The sequence below is a fragment of the Chinchilla lanigera genome, unplaced genomic scaffold (genome assembly GCF_000276665.1).
Source record: "Chinchilla lanigera isolate Chin_1 unplaced genomic scaffold, ChiLan1.0 scaffold00036, whole genome shotgun sequence".
Lineage (NCBI taxonomy): Eukaryota > Metazoa > Chordata > Mammalia > Rodentia > Chinchillidae > Chinchilla > Chinchilla lanigera.
In genome coordinates this window covers 1,567,652-1,575,588 of record NW_004955437.1, presented here as the reverse complement: position 1 = coordinate 1,575,588, position 7,937 = coordinate 1,567,652, and the positions used below count along the sequence as shown (strand labels likewise).

General features: G+C 44.5%; 1 long non-coding RNA gene across 1 annotated transcript; it reads left to right on the top strand.

The window, feature by feature from the left end:
* The first annotated feature begins 324 nt into the window (after nt 1-324).
* On the top strand, nt 325-2,972 carry LOC102024162. The gene is made up of 2 exons (XR_261824.2): nt 325-853; nt 2,600-2,972. It is a non-coding gene; the product is annotated as an uncharacterized LOC102024162 (long non-coding RNA).
* Nucleotides 2,973-7,937: the final 4,965 nt, after the last annotated feature.

Sequence of the window (7,937 nt, the reverse complement as noted above, 5' to 3'; positions counted from 1 at the left end):
GTGTTCTGGTTTAAATATGGTTTGTTCCTCTGAATTCAGGCTAAAGTTTAATCCCAGAGTCATATGGTAATGGGATTAAGAGGGTGGAAATGTAATGCAGTTACGGTGTTTTGAGATGGGGTCTTTAGGAAGTGATTGGGATTGAATAAGGTCATTAGGGTAGAGCTTCATGATTGAATCCTGGTGGTTTTAAAAGGGAGAGAGCTAGGCATGGTGGCACATGCCTGTAATCCCAGCATTCAGGAGGCTGAGGCATGAGGATTGCAGTGAGTTTGAGGCATGGGCTACAAAGTGAGTTCAAGGCCAGCCTGAACTTCATAGAAACCCTGTTTCAGAAAGACCAAAAGAAAAAAAAAAAGGGAGAGAGACCCAGAAGAGACACAGACATATATCTTCCCTATCTCTTGTCATGTGGTGTCATGTGCCACCTCAAAACTCTACCAATAAGACTACCTGCTATGAAGTCATGCAGCCAAGGGGGATCCTTGCCAGAGCCCACATGTGCCATGCTGTTTGGACTTTCGGCCTCCCAAACTATGAGTTAAATAAACCTCTTATTTTTACAAAGTTAGCCTGCCTCTAGTATTTTGTTATAGTAATGAAAGTCTAATATAGTGGGCACTCTTAGTCTGCACTAGGAATATTAAAAAAGGACACTCTCTCTTAGGGACCTTGCAATAGAGATGAGATGACTATGAAGTGGGCATAAAAATAGAAGAGAATATACAGTAAAAATGATAATGGTGGGTACAGGGTGCTGTGGAAATACGCTGAAAAGGCTACTCATCTCAGCTCTGGCTTTCAAGACTGCTGTCTGAAGGAGGCAAGATTTTTAAAGGACATGAAGGAGTAGGTAAGTAGGATCCAGATCACGAAAGGTAATGCTAAGGAGAGCACATTATGAAAAATAATTGAAGGTTTTTTGCAAAAGTGTAATATGGTCAAATATGCATAATAAAAAGATCCTCCTGAATAGGGTGCGGTGATATGTGCCTGTACTTCCAGCTACTCAGGAGACTGAAGTAGGAAGATCACAAATGTGAGGCCAGAGTGAACAACATAGTCCCTGTCTCCAAACAGAAACAAAAAGAAATAACAATAATTCCCTCTGGCAGCACTGTGGAAAATCATACAATTGGAAACAGACCAGTTATAAGAAACATGCAATAATACAGGAAAAAATGGAAGTGGAAGGGACAGACAGATTGAAGAGAAACAGTATTAAAGTAGAGTTGATAGAATTTGGTGAGTAATTGGATGGGAAGGTTTGAGGAAGGTGGAGCTATGAGGGATGGAAGCTATGAGCTCACATCTGTAGCTCAATTACTGAAGTCTTAACTTCAGGAGTTGGAGGGTGTTGGGAAGGGAAGATGATGAATTAGTTTTGTAAATCTTGAACTAGAGGTACATAGCAATTCCTAAATTTATTTGCCTATGGAATGCTTAATTAGAATTCATTACTGAATTGTTAACAGTGGTTTATGAGACATAAAGTGGAACACTCACTTTTTCAAGCCAAAGGCATAGTTTGAAAACTCTTTCATTTGAAACTTTCTTCTCAGACATTCTGAGATAATTGAGGGAAATGAACACAAATTAGGTTAAATGAAGATGAACAATTGCTTTTAATTTTTTGATTGGAGTGATGGTATCATGTTAAAAGAAAGGCCATCTAGTATAGCTATTACAGATATGCTCTAGTTGTAGATCCAAAGGAAATTAGCAAAATATAAATTTCTTGGTGTTTTGTTTTCCTTTGCTTTTTTAGACAGGGTCTCACTGGCCTTGAACTCACTATGTAGCCCAAGCTGGCCTTGAATTCAAGGTGTTCCTCATGCCTGAGCCTCCCAAGTCCTGGGACTACAGGCATGCGTCACCATGCCCAGCCAGAATATAAACTTTTAGATTCATAAATCAACATTGAATCCTATGCTAAATGTAATTTCAATATGTGGTCGTCATGTCACAGATGAGAGATCACTAAGTAGGTCACATATATCACCTGAGCAGTTAGTTGGGAAATGTGATCTGAGCAGTAATGCATACATCTAACCTCTTGTGTGTACCTCAGATGATCTCATGTGACTGTCTTAGTTGCCATATGTTGAAGATAGCTGTATTGAGATAGTTGCTTCACTCATGGTATTTATCCCTTCTCTAGAAATAGCTCTAATGCCTGGAGGTGATTGATAACTGGTCACAGCTAAAGAGTCCAGTGGTGTTCACCTCAGTTAAAATTGTCTCTCTCAACAATGTGTAATTTCAAAGACAGCCTGGAGGCCTTTGCCCCTGAATGCGTATGTACATGTGTACATGTGTACATGTGTGTGTTTGTGTGTGTTTTGATGGTACTGGCGGTTGGACCCAGGGCTTTCATATTGAGCTACTTCTTCAGCCCTTTCTATTTTCTGTTTTGAGACAGTGTATCACTAAGTAGCCCAGGCTGGACTCAAGCTTGTGATCCTCCTGGCTCCGCCTTCCAGATTACTGGGATTATAGGCATGTATCACCATCCTGGCTAATACTTGTTTTTTATTATGTCTATGTTGAAATAAACTTTGAAATAAAAGTTACTACTATCCAACTGACATATTTTTAGTTCTTAAGGAATACTATTATCTGTGGAGACTACCGCTGGAAGTACTCTGTTGTATAACACCTGAGTGGAGGTGACTGATGCAAGTTGGGTAGATGGATAGTGTGGGACTCAGCAAGACCAGAGCTGCAGAGGTGAGTGTGACGACAGCAGCAAGTTGGCAGTAACTGAAGGCGGATGGAAGTGAACGGGAAACCTGTGGCGATTATGTCATGTAAGAAGGGTAAAGGTTGTGGATAGAACTCTAGGGACCCCGATACTTGAAGGTAGCTGAAGGAGAAGAATCCACAGAGACTGAAAAGGGGACGTCAGAGAAGTAGAAGGAAAAAGTAGGAGAGAGTTCCATCGAAAAATGCAAAAAAAAAAAAAAAAAAAATAGACCAATTTAGGAGAGAGGGCATGGCCAGTGGTGTCCAGTGTTGCGGAGACTGCAGGGAATCCATCAGATTCAGAAACAACACTGGTGAATAATTTCATTGAGGTTGAAGGACTCATTGACAGGTGTGAAAGTGGGGACACAGTTACTCACAACTAAAGAAACCTGGCTCTGACAGCAAAGGGCAAAAGGTGGGGAAGGGAGAAAGGGGCTAGGAAGGATTGGGAGAGCTGAGCCTTGGGAAGCCATGGCCTCGGGCTGGGATGCACCTCAGAAGCTGGCAGGCTCTGGGTTCAAGCTCCACTGCTAGAAAGGAAGGAAGGAAGCAAGCTGTAAGTTGCTGGTTAAGCTGATGTCTTCAAATCTTTGCATATATTCTTAGGGCTGGAGTATAACTCGGTGATAAAGTGCTTACCTAGCACATGCTGTGCCATTGTCAGAGACATTAATTTTTTTTAATTGGTTACACAGATGAATGCATTTCGTTTTGACAGAGTGATACATGCACACAATATATTTTGTTCAGCACCCCTCCATCGTAAGCGCTCTCCTAGTTTCATATTTTTGGGGAGTTTCAAGCTGTTTATTTTTCTCATTCACTCCCCTGAGGCATTTATATTTAATGACAAAATAGACAATGGGAACTGGCTGCACTGCTCTTGCCCACTACTGTTATTTCCCAAACTGCTAAAGGACTGCTTCTGAGACACCTTTGATGGGCCTGTTGGGAAGTCCCGGAAGGAAGAAGGGTTACACAGAGGGAAGCAAAGCTATAAGTTTTAGAGCTTGTCACAAGTCATACTGGGATTACAGAAGGAGGCGAAAGGAGTTAATCTCCCTGGCCGTGGTCTTGGTGATGGGTGATTACACTTCTCATTTTGCCTTCTTACCCCCTGCTCTCTGGAGGACTGACCCCTCCCCCTCATGCTCCCTATCCAGAGTGTCTTTGTACCTGTTCCTGAATCGTCCCACCAGCCCCCTTCTGTTCTTCCCAAATCTTCCAAATAACAGGGCACCAGAACACACTGATCATTAACCCATTGCTGTTGCCATGAGTAAAGGGGAATGAGGCTCTTGAAAAGTGGGTTTATTTTGGGTTTCCATCCCACTTGTGACCACACCGAGAAGAGCTCTCAGCAAAGTATGGGCCTGTGAGTAGAATCCAGCCCACTGCCTCTCTTCATATGGCTTAAGTGCTAAGAATGGTTTTACATTTTTAAATGGTTGGGAGAAAAAAAAAAAAAAGGATTGTTCTATGACATACAGATATGTGAAATTCAAATGTCAGTCCGTACAGAAAGAGGGCTGAGTCTGGAGCCCAGGGAACACCAGTGTTTACAGAGCAGCTGAAAGAAGGGTCCACGAAGGAGATGGAGCGGGAGATGCTGGAGACGTGGGAGGAAGGCAGGCGGGAGTAGGAACAGGGCCTGCTCTTGCGTTTCCACTTTGCCTACAGCCGTTTTCCTGCCACGACTGAGCACTCAGGGCAGAGCTTGTAACCCTCAAGCCTGAGATACTTGCTCTCTGGCCCTGTGCCGAAAAAGCTTGCCCACCTGGTCTAGAACCCCAGGTAGCTGCGTGTCACATGTCTCTGTAGTCCTGTGGTGTCATCCTTCTATGGCTCTGTGGGCCTGGATCTCCCCACTGCCAGAACCGCTGATGGGTTAGTCCGAAAGACTGGGATGTTAGGAAAATGTTCTTTTGCTCTTTGGGGGGTTCCGCTGATCTCCAATCCCTACCCCTTCCCTGACACCCCATCCCCACACCACCTAGACACGTTCGTGTGTACCAGTTGCTGTTCCCAGAGTATCCAGGAGGGCATGGGAGTTGTTTTTATTTTTATTTTGGGTCTTTATTTATTCAAAGGGTATGGGTTTTGAAAGGCTCAGGACACTGACGCAGCACGTTCACAGATTAATTTCTTAGATTACTTGGTTGCCACGCTGGAGCGGTCTCAGCACCCCTCCCCCACCCCTTCTGTCTCTCTTCTCTATCAAACTTGAAGCACAGACACTGGCAGTTTCTTCCTCACCTCCCACTTCCTTCTCAGCCCACTGCAATCTGGAGTCGCCTCCCACTACAACACTGAAATTGCTCTCAATAAATTTGTCAGCCATCCCATAATTACCAAATCTCAGGACTCTTTTTAGTCCATGACCTCTGAGTGGCGCTCAACATCACTGGCCTTGCTGTCCTTCATGGGCCACCTCTGTTCCTCTGATCCACTTCCTCCTGGTTCTCTTAGTTCTCTGTGTGCTCCTGGTGCCGCCCGTGCCTTCCAGGGTGCTGGTCGTTCTCTGCTGTCTCCGTCCACACCCGCCCTCCTGTACTCCGCACTAGCAGTCAGCTGGGGTGTATCACCCAGTCTTCTTGGCCAGCTGGCTTCCGGTTAGCGTCTGCCAGTAGGAGGGCACTGGTGGGGGATCAGAAGGCAGGAGAAAACCAGAAGCTTGCTTCTTTCTCCGGCAGGGTAGCAGTTGTGGCAATTGCTGGTGAATGTAGCAACAGGAAGAATGAGTGAATCTGGATTCTAGTCTTCCGGGCAGAAGTTCTTTCTCAATGACTAGACATGATGGCAGTTCTTCAGATCACATCTGAGCATGACAGTGTCTCCCACAGGGCAGCTGCAGATGTGGGTTTATGAATTCCAGCTGGGGTGGAATTCCCAGACATCCATCTTTCCTACTTGTGCTTCACCAAGCCTCCTCCCTTTTGCACTTCTTGTCCATTCTGCACAGTTGCAACCAATTCTAGATGCTAAATTTAGTTATGAGCACCTAGAATGGTTTTGTGTTCCTGCCTGGATGATAACAGGCATGAAGTTTGGGATGTGACACCCCAGCCCCAGCTTCTGTCTTTTGCTTTGCTTCCTGCTCCCTCGGCATAGTCCTTTTGGGTGGTTTTATCTCTGGGCTGTGCTGTAACATTTGTGCTTATTATTCCTCTTCTAATGTTCCTCGTCCATAGTGGGATCTGCCTTCATACACCTTGCTGCCTCCTGCTGGCTGTCCCACTGGCATCCCAACTTCAACATGTTCAAAGTCGGACTCATTCTTTCTGTCTGTAAATCCACTCCCATGCCCTTATTTTCAGTTTGAATTCAGCTCATCCCGAGCACGCACCCCCATCACCACATGAGAAGCCTCAACTCTCATCTCACCCTCCACACGTGAGCATGTGCCAAACCTTTCAGCCTCTACTTCCTAAGTATCTCAGTGGATCCCTCTGTCCCCTCTGACTATGGGGTAGTTCACCTTCCCAACTTAAATTGCTTTTGGCAGAGAGCACTGGGGCTTGAACCTAGGGCCTTCAACATTTAGCTACATCCCCAGCCCTTTGTAATTTTTTCTTTTCTTTTTCTTTTTTTTTTTGGTCTTTTGAGACAGGGTCTCGCTATGCAGTTCAGGCTGGCCTTGACCTCACTTCGTAGCCCAGGCTGGCCTCAAACTTGCAAAGATCCTCCTGCCTCAGCTTCTTGAGTGCTGGGATTACAGGTGTGAAAAATTTTAAATTTTGAAACAAGGTCTTGCTGTGTTTCCCAGGCACGTCTTGAGCTTGACTTCTCCTTTCTCAGCCTCCTAGAATGCTAGGATTATAGCTATGCTTTCACTTAAATTATTATAATGTTGAAAAAATTATTACAATAATGTTATAAGATGGTAGTATGTGTGCAACTTTTTATCTTGATATATTATGCTATACTTTTAAATACTTTTTTCTTTGCTGTAGACTATTTCTTTTTTGGTCCTGGGAATTGAACTCATGACCTCAGGCTTGCCAAGCAAGCGCTTATGCCACTGAGCTACATCCCTGGCCCTGCTATAGACTCTTGACTAGTCGTTTGGCCTCAATTTTTCCCAAGCTTTGGTCCATTATCTAAAATATCAGAACAGTTTCTCTAACATGCTAAAATGATTGTGTCACTCCCCAGTTTTAATGTCCCTCTCATCTGCTAAGTAAAAGACCCTCTTTATGGTGTATCTAAGCCTATGTTTGGCTCTTACCTAAATGTGTAGCTCAACTTGTTTTTGTTTGTTTTGGTTTTTTTCTGGTACCAGGAATCAAACTCACAACCTCGTGCTTGCCAGGCAGGCTCTGTGCCGCTGAGCTAAATGCCCAGCCCCTCCAGCTCAACTTTATAATCCCCTTCCCTCTAGCCCTTAGTACCTCACCAGAATATGTGAGTGACCTTCACAGCTTTCATGTCAACTGTCATAGCAGTCTCCAAAGGAAGGAACTCTGGATGCCTTTGATCTTCATGCATCTGTCTTCTTCTGTTGTGGTTTGGGGTTTTGTAAGGAGAATAATATAATACAGGGCACATATTTTGTAAGATTATTTATAATAGTAACCCAAAAAATCATGTACAAAAAAAGTGCAGCAAAAATGTCCACACACTAAAGACCAAAGAATCTAGCCAAGGGCCTGGACCCCATGTGTCTTAGTTGCAAGCCCCTGTACAAATAAAAAGTTAAACACTTCCAACATTCAATGGCACAAAATAAACATTTTCATTCCAAAAGTTACAAATGGGGATACAGAGCACTGGGACCAAAGCAAGTCCAAAATCCAGCCGGGCTAACATTATGTCCTGTAATTCCACATCCAGCATCTGAAGCAACTTGTGGCACATTGTGAACTCAAAAGGGCTTGTGAGAATCCACCCCTATGGCACTTCTGGTGGTTACAGCTCCCACGGCTTCTCTCTTTGGCCTGCTTTGCTCTCTCCCTGCAGCTTTCCTTAGACAATCCCATATCTCTAGCTTTCCAGACTTCTGAGGTCTCCAGTGTACCTTTTGCTTCACACTCACAGCTTCACACACTGCCCTCTCAGGGGCACACTGCCTGGCCTCCCAGGCCTTCTGAAATCTGGGTGGAAGCCTCTTTAACCTCAGAACTCCTGCGTTCTGTATGCACCTAAAACCAGTTCCACGTGGATGATGCCAAGGTCTGCTGCTACCCGGA